This window comes from Dromiciops gliroides, chromosome 1 (assembly GCF_019393635.1).
Source record: "Dromiciops gliroides isolate mDroGli1 chromosome 1, mDroGli1.pri, whole genome shotgun sequence".
NCBI classification, from domain to species: Eukaryota; Metazoa; Chordata; class Mammalia; order Microbiotheria; family Microbiotheriidae; genus Dromiciops; species Dromiciops gliroides.
In genome coordinates, this window is record NC_057861.1 from 32,796,068 (window position 1) to 32,814,774 (window position 18,707).

Here is an 18,707-nt window from a genome sequence, read left to right on the forward strand (position 1 = left end):
ATGGTTTCAATGGAGTGATGAGAAAACACAGAACTGAAGGGAGTGAATGGTAAAGAAAACTGGCAACAGGAAGAGACCACCTACTTTGAACTGTTTAAAAAGTGAGAGAAAAACATGATGGTTGTTGTAAGGCACAGCAGGATCCACTCAAGTAAAAAGAAAATTTGATCACAATTGACAGATCCCCACATTCAAGTTTCCTGAAGAATTAAATCAGAGGTGGTTCAAAGAACTTGCCCAATACACAAACTACTTCATCAAGGCCAAGGACCCCAGGCATCACCAACCTACTCATTATGGCACTCCCATCCTCAAAACTCTCACCAACATTAACAGAAACACATTGATGGCATCATAGGTGGTTTTTATTAGGTATTAGAAATTAGAGCTTTGGCAGAAACAAAAGTACAGACATTTATTAATATCGTATGAAGGAGGCATGGATGGGGTTACAATGATCACTAGGAGTACCTACATAAATTAGATCCTAGATCTATCCGATTTAAATGAGCTCAAAAACTACAGATGGTTCTCAGACCCTACCCTACTCTCAGTCACTGAACTCACTCAGATCCTCAAATGTCAAGAAATATGTGAAACTTTTCATTATATAGAGAATTAAATCTAGGCATTTTTTAACGTCTAGAAACTTCTTTCACCTTTGCTTTCTACTTATGCTTTCTGTCCATACATTTGGTAATAAATAATCAAGGTGAAAAAAGAAATACAAACAACCTGTATACTCAGTATATAATACAAATTATATTAAGTGTATAATACAATGGTGAAGCAAGAACCCTCAAATGCAGTTCTTTGGTGGGAAGCTTCTAGTACCAAGTCATCAAATTAAATCCTTAACACTAAACTGATATAAATATACTCCTGCCTATTAAGAAACCATCTTAAAATCTATGGTCCAAAGGGGACCTTAAAGATACAACCCTAATATTTTAAAGGTGCAGTAAATTAGGTATTCCTAAGATGACATTAGTATTTAACAAAGCAACAAAATTTGTTTCTTATTTATTTGAAGGTCCAGTTTTTTGTTATTACTTCTTATTCTCTTACAAATAATTTTATCAGAATAAGATATAGTTAAGAGAAGGCTGGGGGAAAAATAGAGGCTAGCAGTCTGCAGTTCAAATACTAGCCATTCATTTCTCCCTACTTGTCCTTATGTGCAAAACAGAAACAATTTAGAATCTATTTCTTCCAAATTGCAAATAAATTTTTCCTAACAGAAGCCACACAACACATTATTCAACATATATAATATATATATGCTAAATAATGGCAAGTGGAAGAGAACTGTCACAGTGTGTATGCAAAGGGATGTGACTTCTTATATTTCATGATTTTGAGAGCTCTACAAAAAGGTTCAACTTTTAGTGTAACTCCAGACCCCAAAATCCAACCCCCGAAAAATTAAATTTTTTTAAACCACAAATATCTTTAGAACTATATAATCTTATTGTTGTTTGTCCTTCCTTCTCAAAGAGGACCCTGACATTGCGGTGATGTCATGACTTGCAGTGCACTGGATTGATTTAAGTGAGGGAGGGCTGTGCAATGTTACCTGCCTCACTCTCTCCTCCAGAGCCCTCTGGGTCTAGTGGAAAGATAAATGTCAGGCCCTGGATGTTTGAGTCAATTGGGGTTAAGTGACTTGCCCAAGATCACACAATAATTAAGTATCTGGGATCAGATTTAAACCCACATCCTCCCAACTTCAAGGCCACTGCTCTAGCCACTTCATTGCCTCACTGTTCCATATAGTCTTATACACAGCAAACCAATACAACATCATAAACTCAAGTTCTTTAAGGTCTTAACTACTGATATTCTTGAAAAACTTAAGTCTGCAAAGTTCACCAAAAAATGATTCCCAGAATAACAAGAATTTCAGAAGGTGATTTGTCTGAATTTCAAAAAATTTTGTTATTAAAAAACCAATGGGGGCAGCTAGGTGGCATGGTGGATAAAGCACTGGCCCTGGATTCAGGAGTACCTGAGTTCAAATGGGGTCTCAGACACTTGACACTAACTAGCTGTGTGACCCTGGGCAAGTCACTTAACCGTCAATGACCCGAAAAAAAATAAAAAAATAAATGAGTGTTGAATTCAAATTGCTTTGACTTGTTTGATTAACAGTATCTAATAGTTTTTTTTTTAAATAGTAATAGGGCATTACAATTTCTTTTTAATTAATTTGGGTTAAGTAATTATACTATAGAAAAATGTATTCACAGGTCCCTATTATTTTGCTACAAAATGTAGTATTTATAAATTCTGGGTCTCACTAAGGTTCAGAATAGAAATGGGCAAGGATATATATAAATGGGAAAGAGGCAAAATGATGGTAGTTTCCATAAAAGCAATAGGCCTTTTTGAGGACCATGTTTTTAGCTGTTTCTCACACATCGAGGAACCTGACAAAAAATAAAGCTCATTAGCAACCATTGTACACTAAAGCATTTGTTTTAATTTTTTAAACAACTCTTTTAAAGTATTTTTTTGGGGGCAGCTAGGTGGCACAGTAGATAAAGCACCAGCCATGGATTCAGGAAGACCTGAGTTCAAATCCAGCCTCAGACACTTGATACTTACTAGCCCTGTGACCCTGGGCAAGTCACTTAACCCTCATTGCCCTGCAAAAAAAAAAAAGAAAGAAAAGAAAAGAAAAGGTATTGCTTCATGCACCACAGATGTACCAAAACAGGTAATGTAATATGTATAAGTAGTCTTAATCTACAATCAAAATACCAATACCTGAGACATCACTAACAATTTTTCACAAGAAAAGTTTTTAAATAATCTGAGGATCATTGACCAATTGACAAATCCAACCAAATGACCAATTAATCACCAATTTTCAATTACGTGTGGTAATGGGGAACAATGATTCACTATCCACAATGAATATAACAACCTCACTCATTTTAGTACTGATTTCAATCCCTTCCCTATGAATATCTACAACCAAAGTGAGCAAGTAGAAAAAATTGAGCAATTCTTAGTTTTGCCTCTTTCTCCTATCTTTATTTCCTTCAGCAAAGATATCATAAAGCAGTAAAAGGAAGCTTTAAGAAAAAGACAAAAGTGAAAAAAGAAATAAGAACTTTGATGACCCAGCACCTGATAAAGAGTCCCTGAGTAATGAAGAGTTGAGTATACTCTCTATACCAAGTACTGAAACCTTTCAGTAGAAACCAACTAACAATGCTGCTCTAAAACAGTAGAAGTACTAAAAAGAAAAGAAACAATTAAGACCACCCTCTGAATGGAGGGTCTAGGTAGTAATCAGAAGTGAAAATGGAGAATCATCATTATATAAGGAGTGGAACAAGGTAATTCCTATTCTTATCAAATGAGAAAATATAGGTAGAATGCTTTGAAAACCTTTTAGAATTATATAAACACTAGCTATTGTTATCATCATCCATTAGCCAACACTGAAATGTGTCAAAAGAACAAGGTCCTGGTTCTCTTTGCAGTGACCCATCATATTCCTTTATATTTCCGGACAAGGCACAGTGCCTATTGTTGCAAGCTTATATAGTCTCTTATCTGTCTTGTGATGATTGAAAATGTCATGAGACCAAAAGTGAAGATTTTTAATCTTCTCCGTTCCATATTACTGATGAAATTTAATTTTGCAGCCTACAAATTGTAATGTGTACCACCTGCTGGTCACCCCAAATAAACTTTAATCTACATTCTATGCATTGTAGTAATTCATTTAATGTCTAATATGATTAATCAAATATGTTTCAATGAAAAGTATTTAGTTTTTCATTAATCATTAGGGTACAAGGAAAACTGATGCAGAAATCCTTAAATATGCAGGAATCTTAGCACTTAATCAAGCACCCAAGTGAAAACTCTTTTATAACCAGCAATACCATACACTTAAAAACTTTAAAAGAACAATCATGCTTTCTTATACCACATTGCTTTATAATTTTGCTCTTCAGATACAGAAAAATATATCAGCATGGTTAAAAACCTTATGAAGGGGGCAGCTAGGTGGCGTAGTGGATAGAGCACCGGCCCTGAAGTCAGGAGTACCTGAGTTCAAATCTGGCCTCAGACACTTAACACTTACTAGCTGTGTGACCCTCGGCAAGTCACTTAATCCCAATTGCCTCACCAAAAAAAAAAAAAAAAAAAAACCTTATGAAGGACTCATGGTAGTATATTAATTGACTAAATTATAAGCATATGAAACAATAAAGTTATTAGACACCTACTGTGTGCCAGGCAGCTCTTTAGAGGCACCTTTAGCAATTCTGTTAGTTTAATTACCTCAAAGGAGTAGTTCCCACACTTGAAATGTCTTCCTGGCAATATTTTTATGAAAAAGCGAATACATGTAAGTATATATACAGTTTTGAAATTTTAAGTATTATAATTACTAACAGAAAAAATTTATCAATAGCCCAAACAACAATTACTCTAAAAAATTATCAGGAATTAAAACACAACTTAAATATTGGGAATTCATGACATCTTTCTTTTTTGTTTTTTTTTTTTTTGGTGAGGCAATTGGGGTTAAGTGACTTGCCCAGGGTCACACAGCTAGTAAGTATTAAGCGTCTGAGGTCGGATTTGAACTCAGGTACTCCTGACTCCAGGGCCAGTGCTCTATCCACTGTGCCACCTAGCTGCCCCCTAACATATCTTTCTTGATATCAGAAATTCCTTGGGCTCAAGAACCAAGAAGTTATACTGATAAGTAATTGAAAATCTGACCAAAATACAAAATTTACAAGTATGCACATTCTTTCAATATTGTTACACCACACGCACCGTTTTTTTCTTTATGAAAACCCGTATTAAGAAAATAATGCACTCCTGGAACCAAATTAGGAGAGATGTTTAAAGAATTTTAATTGCACTAAACCAACATATAAACAAAGGTTTTAAGGGATCTAACTTAAGTTGCATATGTATGGTTATTACTTTTTAGGGTTTTTTTTTAAGTATAAGTAGTAGCAAAACAACTGCTCCTGAAAAACCTGTGTTCATTTAGGGGAAGCAAAACACCTTTCCCAAATATGTTCTTTCTTCACATAGAACTTAACTATGAAGTGAAGTAAAAATTTTGGTATTAATAAGAAAATAATAATGAAGGAACAAAGTGGTTAAAAGAAAAGGACTCCTCTAATTGCAGTTTACTTGCAAGGAATCATTTTAGGTTTGAACTCTTCTTTCAGCTTAAAAAAAATGTTATCAGCATCCAAGGCCTCTGTGTAAAACCCCCCTCATAACTTGGTCCCTTTTTCTACCTATTCATTCTTCTTACACCTGACAATCCAGTGACGCTGGCCTCCTTAATGTTCCCTTGCATGAAAAAAAACCCAAAACATTCTTCTTGACTCTAAGCATTTTCACTGATGGTCTTCCCAACTGGAACTCTCTCTAAAACTCATCTCCACTTCCTGGCTTCCTTCAAGTTCCAGATAAAATCCTATGTTCTTGAATGAGAACCCTTTCTCGACCCCCCTCTCCCCCTTTTAATTCTTGTGCTTTCCTTCTGTTGACGATCTCCAATTCATGCTGTGTGTATAGACATATATATCACATATATAGATATAGATATATGTCTACACACACACGCATACATATTTATACATTGTCTAACCTGTTAGATGGTGAGCTCCTTGAGATCAAAGACTTTTGTTGTTTTTGCCTATGTATCCCTGGGGTTTTACAGTTTCTGGTACACAGCAAGCTGTTAAAAATACTTGTTGACCAACAAGCACAGCTTCCAATTTAACCTCTCCTGATCGAATGAATAACTAAAATGGGGGGATTTTCTTTCCTCGTTTTTGTTCCATCAGGGTTGTGACAAAGTGTGGTACAAAGAAGACGTTTGTTTTCTCAAAGAATTATTAGGCAAAAACCAAAACAAAACTATGGCAATAAATTTCCCAATTTTGTATATTCTCCCAAAAGAAAGACAAACGATAAATTTCTCAATAAACTTCGAAGAGATATTTAGTGCCTGTACAACAATAATGAAGGTTTGATCTTTGAGAAATACAACTTAAACATTTCTGAAAACTAAAAAAAAGCAACCATCAGCCAGCCCCTTCTGCTCCGGTTCACAGCCAGAGTATTAGTAGGGTTACGTATACTAGACCTAGGCTGGTCTGTTATCAGTGGTAGACGCTGAGCTTTCTAAACCTTCTAGGCCCATTCTTCTGGGAACTCCGTCTTCAGTACTAAATCTCTTAGGGTCTCCGGCGTCTTTAAACACTTGGCCACAAAGAGAAGTTGCTAATAATCAACTTTTAAAGGTCAATGGGGCTAGTCTTTCTAACCTTCCCCCATCAACACGTGTTCAGCACAAACTTCCGGGTGCAGTTACAATTGGCTGCGGAATTCAACGGCCAAAAACCTTGCTTCCTTTTGACCCTGTTTTCTTTCCCTTTCATTTTACCGAGTTTTATTTTTTTTTAAACAAGTGCACCCCCAAATAAGAGGCTCCCACATTAGAAAAGGTTCCTCCCCTCCCAAGGAACTTCTCTATAAGAGAACCAAGTTAGGTGTCCGCCAACCTCTCCCCAAGAGAGGCACAAAGCAGATGCAAGGGGGAGGAGCTGCACGCCGGGGTCAGAAGAGAAACAATCACCAGGGTTTCCAGACACCCGAGTCCCGGGCCGTTTAGACGCACCCAGGGACACTCCCCCCACCCCACAGAAGCACCTCGATTTGGGGAAGTTTCAGCGCTAGTAGAGCCGACGCTCCGGGGCCAGCGCATCCCTGGCCGCACGCTGCCCGCGGCCCCAGCCGCTTAGGCTGGCGCAGCTGCTCCTCACACCTGGGCCCTCAGGATTGGGGGGGGGGGAAGAAGGGTTGCCCCCACCTAACAGCCCCTCCTGGAGGGAGCCCCCCACGTGCCGAGGCTCCCCCCTTCTGACAGTCACCGCCGAGAAACGGAAAGGAGGTACCGGCTGCGGGAGATTTGTACAAAACCCTCTTCCCGACTCCTCCCGGTCTTTCCCTGGGGGCGGAGGGGGGTGTCTCCGACGGCCCCCCCCACCCCCGCACGACCCTTCCCCCACGCCAGAGCAGCGAAAAAGAAACCGTAAAAGCCGGGGCTGAGGAGGTCAAGTCCGTACCCTTCCTGTCGGCGCAGTCCTGAGGGCACAGCGCAGGGGACGCGGGCCTGCGCTCCCCCGGCCGTGCCTCAGTTTCCTCTTCTGCACGGCCGCTCCCTCGAGCCGCAGGCGAAGCGCCTCGCGGCGTGGCCGGAAGGGGAACGGGGCCGGCGAAGGCCTAGGACGGAGATGGGGCAAGCGGCCGAAGTCGGGGCCGCGGCTCGCCGCTCCGGTCCCGGCGTCAGGCCCGGGGCTCCTCAGGAACCGCAGCCACCGTCGAGGGCTGGGGGAGGGGAACGTAGGGGAAGCTTCCTGGGGAGGGTCTGGAGCCCGGGGACACTCACCTTCTTTTCAGGGTCTGGCGAGCCGGCGGCGTCGCGGAGGCGGGGAGAGCTCGGGGGCGGCGAGGCTGCAGGAGCGGAGGCGGCGGCGTCGGCTGCTGCGTCCGGCTCTGCCTACCTCCCCGCCGCCATCTTGACGCCCCTCCTCCTCCTCCTCCCCCCTCCCCCCGGCACCACCGCCCCCCCTTCCCGTCCCGCCCGCCCCGCGAGGGGTGGGGAGGGGCAGGAAGGGGGCGCGCGCGCGCCGACGCCGCTCCACGTGACTTCCGACCGGGTCTCCGCCCACCCTCCTCGCCCCGCCTCCTGCCGCGGGGAAAGGGGAAGGTGCCCCCCCCCTCCAAGAATCCCCACCCCCAGTGCCCCAAACCCCAAACTCCACCGGCCTGGAACCACTGGCTGGATCCGAGCGAACTCCGGAGCCAGATGGGTCCATCTCTTCGGCCTAAAGATGGGCGAACGGTAAGGGGGGGGCCCCGTTTTCGAGAAGGGGGAGGGGGGGCAAGCGAAGGCCGCCTCGGATAGTCACGTGGCTACCGCTTCCGACGACGCAGCAGCAGATCTCGCGAGGATTCCCTACACCCTCCCCTTCCCAGTTTCACCACGCTCTTACCACCCACCGCCTCCCGAAAGTGTTGCCGGGAAGAAGGTCTCATACACCTTATGGTGCCATGAGAAGGTCTACTGGCGCGCAGGCGCACTCCGGCCTCAATGCTCCCAGATCAGCTGTTCCAGTTCTATTTCACTTAAAAAGCCTGAGGAGTGAGTTGTTCTTTTCCCACGCTTCCCGGGCCTACTGGCGGGAACTTGTGCCCTGCTGGGAACGCATCGGTGTGTGACCACCCTGGGCTGTGGTTGCAAACTATTTAGTTTAATTTGGGGGCCTCTGCTTTGGGGAGAGGGAGGAAGGAGAAGACACCTTCCCCCCACCTCTCCTAGGCAGAAGGGACTGGGGTAGGGGGTCTGATCCCACTAGGACCTGCCGGCTAGAATGAATGGAAGCTTTCCAATGGCTGTGACCGTGAAGCCCTGTGCTTAGCCAGTATGTCAAAAGTGGCAAGGGGCACACCAACCCAGGGCTGGTGTTGGAAGACCTCTATTTCAATCCTGGCTTTGCTACTTCTTACCTGTGGCAAATTCCCCCTTTCACAGTTTCAGTTTCCTTATTCCAAAAATGAAACCGGAAGGACTAGAATCTGAGTTGTTATGAGACCTAGTCCAACTAGTGCCTAAAGAAAAATTTCCCAATCAACATAGCCCATGGACTTTAAATACACACACACACACAGTATTTGATTTACAGTAATTCACTATAATTGATTTCATTGGTCATTCTTGTATTTTAAGCATTTAAAAATATTCTGAGAAAAGGTCCCTGGCTTCCCCTGCCATTCTAGCTCGCTATTAAATCAGGTATTACCTGGAAACAGATTGTGGCTTGGAATGACCAGTGGGTAAAACAGGGGCTCACCAGCCTATATAGTTGGGAACCTATTGAACAGCTATGACTGATAAGAGTCCCTTTATCCAGAGGTGACTATAAAGTTTTTGAACATCAGAGTGACAAAATTGGATTCCATAGGTAGACCATCCAGTTTGAATAACATGGGAGAGAGCAGAAGCTGAGAGGTGAAGGAAATGGGGACAGTTCTGTGCTGAGATGAAAATGGAAAGTTGTGCTGATTTAAGAAGGGAAAAGAAAAGAAAAGGATAGTCCTGCCTCAGTGGATAAAGCACTGGCCTTGGATTCAGGAGGACTGGAGTTCAAATCTGTCCTCAGACACTTGACACTTAATAGCTGGGCAAGTCACTTAACCCAAACACACACACACACACACACACACACACACACACACACACACACACACACACACACACACCACATGTGCTCGAAGGTAGGCTCCCAACTATATAGGCTGGTGAATGTATTTTTCCAATATTTGGAAAAATATTCTATACTATATCATCAAATGGATGCTTTATGATTATATAGAAAAAGAAACTTTGACCATTAAGGGCTAACATGATTTCACCAAGTCATTACAGACTAACTTTATTTCTTTTCTTTCTTTTTTTTTTGGTGAGGCAATTGGGGTTAAGTGATTTACCCAGGGTCACACAGCTAGTAAGTGTTAAGTGTCTGAAGCCAGATTTGAACTCATCCTCCTGAATCCAGGGCCGGTGCTCTATCCACTGTGCCACCTAGCTGCCCCACCTTATTTCTTTTCTTTCTTTTTTTTTTTGTGAGGCAATTGGGGTTAAGTGACTTGCCCAGGGTCACACAGCTAGTAAGTGTTAAGTGTCTGAGGCCAGATTTGCCAGGGCCAGTGCTTAATCCACTATACCACCTAGCTGCCCCACCTTATTTCTTTTTTGATGGAGTTAGTGATAGATCAGTGGAATGCTATCAGAATAATCAGCAGTATCAAATGTTTTCCTGAAATCCAAATATTATCTTTGACAATGAGATAGAGATCTATGAGTTATAGCAAATTTAGATGATTTCAGAGCTAATTTAACAATAGGCTCCCAAAAGCCATCATGAATGCAATGACATTAATGTGGAAGGCCTTTAGTTGAGTGCCCCAATGACCTGTTTATTTTGGGTCCTATGATGTGCATCTTAGATGAAAGCACAAGGAATATTTAGCCAATCTACAAAGGAAACACAGCTGATGGAGGTAACTAAGGAGGTAAAAGGCAGTAAAGATCCTAAGAGAGTTCAACATGGGGGAATATAAGGACCCAGTCTGGTAGGATGAACTATAATAGAAATAACCATAAGCTATTACATTTGAGTTTTAAGTAGAGCTAGAAAACAATTCATGGGAAAAAGAGGGGAAAAGATTGGGGGCGTGGGGTTAGTGTCCTGCAAGCTGAATGAGGCAATATTTTGGCATGCTAGTCAAAACCTAAACTAATTGTAAATCTTAGGCTGCATTAAGACAAATAGTTTACAGAACAAGGGAGTCAGTCACTAGTTTCATTACACTCTACCCTGGGTCAGCCATCTGGAGTATTGTGTATTCAGTTCTGGGTGCCCCATGTTGGGAAAGACATTGACAACACCGGGCATTCAGAAGGGAGAAGCCAGAAGGAGGAAGATGAGGATTGTGAGGGGGCTAGAGAGTGTTATGTATAGGGATTAGTTGAAGAACTGGGGATGTTCAGCCTGGGAAAGAAAAGCCTTGGGGGCAGGGGAGACGAATAGCTTCTAGTCTTGCAGGTTCATAAGCGTGGACATTCTCTTCTACTATTACAGAGGGACTTGGTGTCGCAGTGGAGAGGGCTGGGGCCTGGAGTCAGGAAGACCTGAGTTCGTATCTGGCCTTGGGACATTTACTAGCTGTGTGACTGACCTTGGGCAAGTCACTTCACCTCTGCCTCAGTTTCTTCATCTGGAAAATGGAGTTAATAATGGTATTTACCTCCCAGAATTGTGAAGATTGAGATATTTGTAAAGAGCTTAGCATATAATAGGTGCTATACAAAATGCATATTCCCTTCCCCACACCATATTTGTATATTGTCAAATCTTGGCATTTCTAGCCTGACAACATCTCTCCCATCCACAACCCTTTTGTCACTACTCATACAGCTCCCACCTTAGTGCAGGCTCTTCTCTTTTGCCAGGACCTTTGCGACGGCTTCCTGATCCAGTTCGACACCTCTCTCATATATTGTCCACATGGCTACCAGAGAGATCTTCCTTAAAGCACTGGTGGCTTCCCATTTCCCATACAGGAAGACTATAGAAACTCCTCTCTTTGGCATTTTAAGCGCTTCACAACCATCACCTCAGTCGACCTTGTATGCAGCTAGCTATTACATACAGCCCTACCCATGTCACACCTGATGTCTGGGCCAAACTGGCTTCTTCTCTTGTTCACCCTCCCGTGGAGGTGCCCTATTTCCTGTCCCTGTTCTTTTGTACACGTGTCCCCCTCTCTTCCTTCTACTCAGCTTAAGCACTGTCTTCCTTGTGAAGCCTTTCTGGATCCCCTCTACTGCTAGTGTCCTTCTTCCTTACCTGGTACTTATTTTGTATATGTGCTTGATGTACCTATTTTGAATTCTCTCTCTCTCTCACACTCACACACACACACACACACACACACACACGTCTTCTTGATGGAATGTAAGCTCCTTGAGGCAGAGACTTTTATTTTCAGCTTTTTATCTCTCAAACCTTGCATATAGAAGGCATTTAATAAATGCCTGCTGAAACTTTGAAAGACATAAGAACACCTGATCAACACAATGACCAACCCACAATTTCTGAAGACTCATGATGAAACATGCTACCCACCTCCTGATAAAGAGAGAGAAGATCGAGACTTTTTTTGGACATGGCCAAAGAGGCAATTTTTGTTTGCTTGACTGCACAAGTTTGAGATTTTTTTCCTTGCCTTTTTCTTTTCTTTCTTTTTTTTTTTTGTGAGGCATTTGGGGTTAAGTGACTTGCCCAGGGTCACACAGCTAGTAAGTGTTAAGTGTCTGAGGCCGGATTTGAACTCAAGAACTCCTGACTCCAGGGCCGGTGCTCTATACACTGCACCACCTAGCTGCCCTTTCCTTGCTTTCTAATGTAGGGTGGAGGGAGGAAGAAGGTTACCTTTTGGGAGAGAGAGCAGGTAGATCATCATGTAGATAAAATAAAAATTAATTTTAACAAATTCTCGTTTATCAATATCTGCGAGGGTCTCTTAAGACGTTCTGTGTGACATGAGGGAAACCTAGGAGCAGTAAGTTTACAAAGACAAAAAAAATATCCAGGGTTGATGTAAGGAAAAGACTTCCAATAGCTGAAGTCATTAGTAGCATTAGGGATACAACTAGGAAAAAAGAAAGATAGGTCTTGTCCTCAAAGAGCTTTGGGAGAAGATGCACACTAAAAAGCTGAAAAAGGAGGGGGAAGGAACACATTATGGAGAAGCTAAAGAAATCCAGAATTAGTGCAGCCAGGTAACTCTATCCTTTATCCCTACATGGAAGTTGAAAAATTCCACTCACCAGTTAGAGGGGAAGAGGGCACTGATGAGTTGTGAGTACCATGACTGAATGGATATTGCAAACTCAATGGCTTTCCCAATGATGGGTTTGCTGGGAGGCATGGCAGTGAAGTCAGTCAACCAAAATGGGTGGGAAAGATTTCCTGTTGTTAGATAAACTCATCTCTCCAGTTGACTTTTTTTTTTGGGGGGGGAAGGGGGAGGGGGACCATGAGGGTTAAGTGACTTGCCCAGGGTCACACAGCTAGTAAGTGTCAAGTATCTGAGACCAGATTTGAACTCAGGTCCTCCTGAAGCCAGGGTTAGTGCTTTATCCACTGTGCCACGTAGCTGCCTCTTCAGTTGACTTCTGACCAGGGCCCATGATCCTGGCCTATCTCTGCCTCCCTCCTACTGCCAGAGAAGCAGAAGGGGTGTCCATTCCCTCCTCCCCCACCTTCCCACACACACTACACCTAGATCTCTCAGACCCGGAGCCGGAGCCAGTGGTAAGGAGGAATTTGCATTTATATAGCCTCTGCAAAGACCTTTCCACACCTTCCTGGATCCGGGGCTCTTTGCTCCTGCTTCATTAATTGTATGTGTGGTCCATTTCTATAGCTAGGAGACTCCCCAAAGGTGCAGTCTTTGTCTTTGCTGCCTCTCCCCCCAGGTAAGACAGGGGTGAGTCTCACTCCCGGAGAAAGCTATGTTTCCAAAGTTAAGAATAAACCAATGGTACGTAATATAGTTGTGCATATATTTTGCCAGAATATTTGTTATTGGCATAAGCACTGATGGCTTGCATTGCGGGTCTTCAGTTAGGCTTCAGAGCAAGCCCAGCCGAATGTTCCGTTAGTCTAGACTTTCCACTGCTACCTTCTACTCAAGCTTCTCCCTTCATTGCCATTCTCTATTTCCCTGTAGCTTTCCACCATTTATTAGCTTCCACGGTTTATTCAGACCAATTTGAGCCCGGCTTGGTGGCCCTTCCACAGAAAGTCAGGACCATAAAGGATTCCGTGTCATATCAAGTCAAGCCTGCAGAGCTCCAAGGACATCTGCAGAACCAACAGCATCACACAATGATATAGCCAGAGGAATGAGCTTTAACTTAGCTTTTGGTAAGGCAGACTGAGAAACAAAGCCATAAATAATACAGAGAGGCCCACGGTGAGAAGAGGCAACAGCTAGCTAGTCATGGATCGAGAAGAAAGACTAAAGGATGGGCAGGGGAGAGTCTTGGAATGCCAAGAGATCTAGAGGAAGGCCCCTGGTACTTCGTTTGTCCCCAGCTGTTGTTTGGCTATTGTCTCCCCACCCTCCGTTAGAGTGGGAGCTCCTTTAGGGCAGAGAACATATTTTGGCTTTCCGTTGTATCCCCAGTGCAGAGTGCCTAGCACACAGCAGGCACTTACTTAATAAATGCTTGTTGACCCAATGAGGATGTCCCTCCTCCCATTAGCCCCCAAATTCTCTGGCAGGGTCATGGCTACAACAAGGAAAGAGCTGGATCAGGCAGGGTCTTAGTCCCATTTGTGTGCAGAGCTTACCATCAGGAATGAATGCCTTCAATGCTTATCAACCTGCAAAAGAATTTCTCCCCATGTTTGCTTAAATTTCATGTCTACCTTTGAGCAAATTGATTCAATTATGTTTCTAATTCTATGGAAGCTTTAAGGCACAGAATCTTTTTTTTTTTTTTTGTGAGGCAGTTGGGGTTAAGTGACTTGCCCAGGCTCACACAGCTAGTAAGTGTTAAATGTCTGAGGCCAGATTTGAACTCAGGTACTCCTGACTCCAGGGCTGGTGCTCTATCTACTGCGCCACCTAGCTGCCCCTGGCACAGAATCTTAAACTAGCCCATAGTGGTCTTTTACACAAGACTTATGAATAATGAATTCTTTTTCCTGAATGCTGATAGTTGTAATAAGAGGAATAGCTAACATTTGAAGTTAGCAGAGTGCTTTACATATATTATCTCATTTGGTCCTGATAACGACCAAGTGAAGTAGGTGCTATTATCATTACTAGTTTACAGATGAGTAAACTGAGGCTGTTAAATGACTTGCCCATACCTTTAGGAAGTCTACCTGAAGCCAGGCTCTCTGTGAGGGAGAAATAGAACAGTATGTGCTAGGCAGGACAAACCAACTCACCTTCCACCCTGGTGGACACAGGCCAGGACTCCGAGTCCTAGAGCCTTAGAATAGCAGTGAACCCAAACTCCTATTCCCTGCTTCCAGACCGGCACCAGAAGCCAGCTTCCAAGGAAACAACCCTTACGGAGATGTGACCTAGCAAGCCTGCTGAGAACCAGAAAAAGAAATTCTCCAAGTCCTTGGGACTGGCAAATGGTCCAACACCATCAGAAATGAAGATATTTTTATTAATGGAAATGAAAGTAAAGAAGATGCATTACCATCTGCTTTGCCATTGCCCCCTCAAGACTATGGGCCCTGGCCCATCCATGGAACTTATAGCTGGAACTGCCCATATATGCTGTCCTTCCCATTAGGATAGAGCTCCCTGAGGGCACAGGCTGCCTTAGCTTTTCTGTGTGTAGAGTAAAGTACTTCAAGTTCTTCCTTCCTTCCTTCCATCATCCTTTGTTCCTCCTTTCCTTTCATCCATCCATCCTTCCTTCCTTCCTTTCAAACCAGCACTCAATCCACAGGTCCAAGCTACCCCTCTAACTGTGCTCCCAGATCAGACATATAAAAGGATGAGTCACTTCTTCACAGTGCTGGCCATTCCTATCATTCACTCATTCCTCTAATGAATACTACGTGCCTGCTGTGTGCCAGGCACTGTGCTAAATGCCAGGGAAACAAAAAGAAGCAGAAGACAATCCCTGCCCTCAGGGAGGGCATGATCACTCTGATCACATTCAACGACTTTTCTTTTGGGCTTTAAGAGTACTTTAGGGGGCAGCTAGATGGCGCAGTGGTTAAAGTGCTGGCCCTGGATTCAGGAGTACCTGAGTTCAAATCCGGCCTCAGACACTTGACACGTACTAGCTGTGTGACCCTGGGCAAGTCACTTAACCCCCATTGCCCCGCAAAAAAACCCCAAAAACAAAAAAACAAAAGAAAACAACAACAAAGAGTATTTTAGTGATACTGACCAAGCCTTCCTCATGTCTCACAAAGCACGCTCAATGGTTTCATTTAAAAAAACAAAATCAAGCTGTTGCACTCAACATTCTCCATCAGACAACCTCTGCAAACAATGCTTAGTTTGAATTTTACTCAAATAACACTTCTACAATACTAAAATAAAATCATCACACAGGTATTTGTGGAGGAAATGCTGAACGATTGCAAAGGTAGCCAGTTTTCAACAATGGTCATGGACAGAAATAAAACTTGCATTCCCTGGAGAACTCTTCATTTACTTGTGCCCCAAACCCAAGGTTTCAAACACTTATTTCGATGCGCTGTCACTATACAAATCTATTAAGCTAATCTGGTTCTGATTCAGCAAGAACAAACGCATCATCTGTCTGAATCCATATCCATTCATATTTTAGAAGTAGCTGGGTCTTTAAAATAAAAAAATTGCTTCCTGTCACCTCGTCTCAAGTGCTTAATAACAAGCTCTTTACTTCTGTAAGGCAAATATCTTTTAAACTGGAAAATATCAAATCAAAGGTTTTGAATTATGAGCACTCAACTTTCCAAAATTACCCAATAAAAATGGAAGTTTCAGGAGGAAATTTATTAAAAATGAATTTGCTTCACCTTTATTATCAATGAAAGGTAACACAGAATTAGAGAGAGAGAGAGCTGATCTTCAAGCGAAAAAACCTGGGTCTGAGTCCCATCTCTGACACACTCTAGCTGAGTAATGACTGTTGAGTAAGTCTCTTTACTTCTCAGTGCTCTAGGCAATTCTAAGACTACATCACAGAGAACACGCAATTGCTAGAAGAAATTCCCCATGCTGCAGAAATCAGTCCCTAGTCCTTGTCATCGGTTCTCTTTTGGAGCCCAAACATCCTTCTGAAGTATTTTGGCATGAGAAGGCCGGCATCTTTCACCATAATATGGATGTGCTTTATTGTCATTCAATTGTTCAGTCTTATCTGACTCTTCATGGATCACAGTTGTCCAGTCTTATCTGACTCTTCATGGATCACAGCCCATGAGTGCTGTCCATGGGGTTTTCTTGGCAGTGATAACTGGAGGGGTCTGCCATTTCTTTCTCCCAGTGGATTAAGACTCGCCCAGAGGGGCAGCTAGGTGTTGCAGTGGATAGAGCACTGGCCTTGGATTCAGGAGGACCTGAGGTCAAATCCGACCTCAGACACTTGACACTTACTAGCTGTGTGACCCTGGGCAAGTCACTTAACCCCAATTGCCTCACAAAAAAAAAAAAGACTCACCCAGAGTCACACATCACTGACTGTCAGAGGCCATATTTGAACTTGAGTCTTCCTAACTTCCAGGCCCATCACTCGATCCATTGGGCCATCTAGCTGCCTCTTAGGATGTATTTTACGGTCAGCTCCTATAGCAAAACATTTTTGCAAAGAACCTTCCTTCTGATGGCCTGCTGTCACTAAGGCTGATGACTCTTGTAATGACTTGGGAACACTACAGCTCCTTATGGAGTGTTTGGTCTGTAAGAGGGGCCACCTTTTGAACTAGTGCTTGAGGACCAGTATTTCATTCTGAAGTCAGTTCATCACTGTCACTTCAAAGTGCAACATATTTCTCCCATGCTCTTACTTTTCGTTGATTTGTCAGTGATGTGACTGTACCTTTAACTTCCCCTGTGTCTGCATCTCCCTGTGATAAATACTCAGAACTTTTGGGGTTTTTCTAGATGATGTGGTTATTCCCAATAAATGAGATTTTAAAAATACCTCAATATTCTATAAAGTCACCTTATATAAGAATCAATCCTTTGGACATCAGAGACCTGGGATGTTTTGGGTTCTTTTTTTTTTCCTTTAAAGAAGTTTGTCTCTGCTTATTGAAATCATCTAATCTTCTCTAGAAATGTTCTGTCTTGCCAACATGCTCTACATGATTAATATTTTCAAGGTGTTTCCGGGTTACCCACTTCACATTCAGATGCACCAAGTAGTACTCTGGCCACCCACCTATGCCATGAGTCCAGGGATCACCCTAGACCAACACAGGTTGCTTCCAATTTGATCTTTCCCATGGACTGTGTTAAATCATCTCTGGACTGCATTTGCTGTCAAGTTGTATCAAACTGGCTTTGTGAGGCTCGTTTCTATTGACTTTGATTTGAACTGTTTTCATTTGAAAAGAATATACAACGCCTATATTTATACAGGAAATAGCCAATAACTTTGATCATTGCTTGGTGCTGTGTCCTCTTCTAATACCCATCTCCCTCACTTCCAATTGGGAAAGTCCCAGTTTGGAAAGCAATGAACAGTGAGTTTAGTTGTTGGTAGCTGTTCACAGTTAAAGCTACCAATGTTATCAACATTGAAGGGCAAGTAGAAAGCTACTGCTCCCCTAAACCCCAAGATAAGATCATCTACTCTTTACCTTTCTTGTGTCCTGGATCCCCTCCCAAGAATTATATCTTTAAATGCATAAAATAAAATACAAAGGATTACAAAGGAAACCAACTATACTGAAATACAGCTATCAAAAAGATTGCTTCTAAAAAAATTTATACAAGTTTCTCTGATAAAGGCCTTATTTCCTAAAGATACAGGGAACTGAGCCAAATTTCTAAAAACAAGAACCATTCCCCAATTTTTTTATTTTTTATTTTTATTTTTACGGGGCACTGAGGGTTAAGTGACTTGCCCAGGGTCAGACCACTAGTAAGTGTAAAGTGTCTGAAGTCAGATTTGAACTCAGGTCCTCCTGAATCCAGGGCCCGTGCTTTATCCACTCCACCACTTAGCTGCCCCCACAATTTCCCAATTGATAAATAGTCAGAGGAGATGAACAGGCAGTTTTCAGAAGAAGAAATCAAAGCTATCAATAGTCATATAAAAAAAATGTTCTAAGTCACTAATAATTAGAGAAATGCAAATTAAAACAACTCTGAAGTATCAGATTGGCTAAGGTGATAGAAAAGTCATTAAAAGTTTAAAAAATAATAACACTTTTTTAAAAGAACAGTCATAACGGAGAAATATGCTGAAGGGGATGGGGAAATATAGGCACGCTGAAGCACTGCTGGTGGAACTGTGAGCTGGTGCGACCATTCTGAAGAAAGTTGAAACGGTGCATACTCTGAAGCAGCAATACCGTGACTAGGTCTGTATCCCAATG

General features: G+C 42.7%; 1 protein-coding gene across 4 annotated transcripts in view; it reads right to left on the reverse strand.

Annotated features, from left to right (window-relative positions):
• The window catches only part of SBNO1 (strawberry notch homolog 1), a 78,117-nt gene that overhangs the window by 42,987 nt on the left and 16,423 nt on the right, over nt 1–18,707 (reverse strand). For 3 of the 4 annotated variants that reach the window (XM_043969291.1, XM_043969301.1, XM_043969276.1), the window contains exon 1: nt 7,451–7,586. The exons of the other annotated variant lie outside the window; for it this stretch is intronic. The gene's annotated coding sequence lies outside the window, so the exon portion shown is untranslated. Of the gene's footprint in view, nt 1–7,450; nt 7,587–18,707 lie in introns of those variants that run through there. 4 annotated transcript variants of the gene reach the window in all.